The following is a 2,355-nucleotide window of genomic DNA, read 5'->3' as shown; positions in this document are numbered from 1 at the left end:
TTAAATCCCCTGAACCTGCAAACACAAACCGCTTTCTGTGCCCGGATCGCTGTGCATTCGTGTGTGGGTTTTTTGAGACTCCCCTGACGCTCATGATTTCTTGCGTTCATGACACTTCATATACGCATTTTGCGCTGTCCGGTCAGCTCGCTAAACAGAGGGCGGCGCATCAGGTGATCTTGCAGAGCTGCGTGTCTCCGTCAGACTCAGCAGCTGATCTGATCTCTCTCTCGCGCCCGGTTACACTTCACTCGCGTTTATGTCAATATCGATCAGATCCAGCTCTCCTGTTAATAATGACCGGAGGGGCTCCATGGACCTGTCAGCTCCGGACAGCGCAAAATGCGTACATGAAGCGCAACGTCATGAACGCAAGAAATCTACCCTCGTGGGGGCGCGCTCATGTGATTGGCTTAGAATTGAGGAGACGTCTGATTGGCTATAGATAGAAAAAATTACAAGTACGAATCGGGTGACCATCAGGGGAGTCTCAAAAAAACCACACACGAATGCTCAGCGATCCGTGAACAGAAAGCGGTTTGTGTTTGCAGGTTCAGAGGTTTTAAATGGAAAACAATCAAGTGCTACTCAACTGGTTTTAGATAAGCCAGTCCTTTATTAGTATATAAGTGCTTTGTTATTAATTCTATCTCTCGAAGTGGAGTCGAAAGAGATGAGTTTTCAGTCTGCGCCGGAAGATGTGTAAGCTATCTGCTGTCCTGATGTCAATGGGGAGCTCATTCCACCATTTTGGAGCCAGGATAGCAAATGTGCAAGTATCTAGGATAAATGCGACCATTACTTGTAAGATGGTTTCATTTCTCAGAGATCAGGGTTTTAGCTTGGTTATAAAATGACTGTATTAATGAGGGTTAATAAGAGGCGCTGTGGCTTAGGGGTTAAAGTGCCTGTCTTGTAAACAGGAGATCCTGGGTTCAAATCCCAGCAGTGCCAGGAGATCAAGAGCTATCCGTGAAAAGAACAAGGGCTTATGAGTTGTGCTACGTTGTACATGAAACCAATTTAATACGTCCTCTAAGTGAAAATGCTCTCTCACTTAAAATTCACATAAGGACATTCACCCCTTGACATTTTCTTCTTTAACACATCTATGTCCTGTTCATATCACATCGTCCTCCCATCGAGCTTTAACACAGTGTTCCCACTTTTCATTCAACCAGAAAGAGAGTATTGGGCAGAACAACCTCCCATTATGAACCCTCTGGGGACTACAGACGTAGGAGGGAGTGGAGGCAGTGGAAATTGAAGGAGAAAAGGTGTTAGAGCTGGAGAGGCGGCCAACATAAGCTGCCATTGATATTCTGATCAGGAAGTCATCTGCTCCGTCTGCTTCGAACTGGCTGTGGTCTTTACGGTAAGTGAACATTAAAAGGTCACGCTTGGGGAAACTTCAGCTGACGAGATCAATCACGGTTGAATTGTTGGGTCAACCCTGTGAGAAATTCTTTGAATCAGCCTATCATAACAACATAGAAAAGGCTGGCCAACAACATCAGGTCAAAACCCAAACCGTGTCCTGAACAGTGAATATGAATTGTTTCCATCAAAAAGGAGATACAGGGTCCCCGGATTCAATAAAGTCAAACTAAAGCAGTCCTTTGTGCACCAGTCAATCTTCACAGTAAATACAGAGTTAAACCCCTGATTGAATGTTAGAGGGTCTTGAGCATGTTTCTCTTCAGTGATTGTAATTTGTTAAATGTTTATTGTCTTTGTCTTCCATCGTGTCTTAATATTTGCCCTTGTTCGATGTTGCGAATAGAGCTGCTTTTCCGCGGAAAATACACCTTGAGGATTACACACTGTTATCTTGAATGAAACAATCTACATAAACCAAATCACACACCCTATGAGGCACTCTGGGAATTGAACCCAGGCTCTCCTGTTTATGAGACAGGCCCTTTAACCACTAGGCCTTACTCCCAATCTTAACTCATACCAAAGCTGCATTCTTTTCCATCATGTTAAAAGGTAGATAACACAGTATCATGGGTTCACATCCCAGCAGTGCCTCAGTGGATTAGCAGGATGTCAAGCATTTCAAGGAAACCCATTGTTTCAGGAGGCACTGTCGCCTAGTGGTTAAAGCGCCTGTCTCGTAAACAGGAGATCCTGGGTTCGAATCCCAGCAGTGCCTTTAGAGAACCATTGTGTTGTGTTTAATATCATATGGAAGTGAGGCAATATAACATATAGAAAGAAATGATGGATGCCTTAGAAAGGATTGTACAAGCAGTCTTTCAGTGCTGTTTTCAGAAAACAACACAATATTGTTTACACAATAAGCAATATGTTTCAAGGCCTCAGTGTTTTCATTGGAGTGGACCATTCGTG

At 43.9% G+C, this 2,355-nt stretch overlaps 2 non-coding genes across 2 annotated transcripts; both read left to right on the top strand.

Moving 5' to 3' along the window:
• Positions 1–881: 881 nt before the first annotated feature.
• trnat-ugu (transfer RNA threonine (anticodon UGU)) lies at positions 882–954 on the top strand. Its single transcript has one exon. It is a non-coding gene; the product is annotated as a tRNA-Thr (tRNA).
• A 1,131-nt stretch (positions 955–2,085) lies between these two features.
• On the top strand, positions 2,086–2,158 carry trnat-cgu (transfer RNA threonine (anticodon CGU)). Its single transcript has one exon. It is a non-coding gene; the product is annotated as a tRNA-Thr (tRNA).
• The last annotated feature ends 197 nt before the right edge of the window (positions 2,159–2,355 follow it).

This window comes from Notothenia coriiceps, unplaced genomic scaffold, assembly GCF_000735185.1.
Source record: "Notothenia coriiceps isolate Sejong01 unplaced genomic scaffold, NC01 NC01_scaffold00035637, whole genome shotgun sequence".
NCBI lineage: Eukaryota > Metazoa > Chordata > Actinopteri > Perciformes > Nototheniidae > Notothenia > Notothenia coriiceps.
This window is presented reverse-complemented; position numbering and strand designations above follow the sequence as displayed.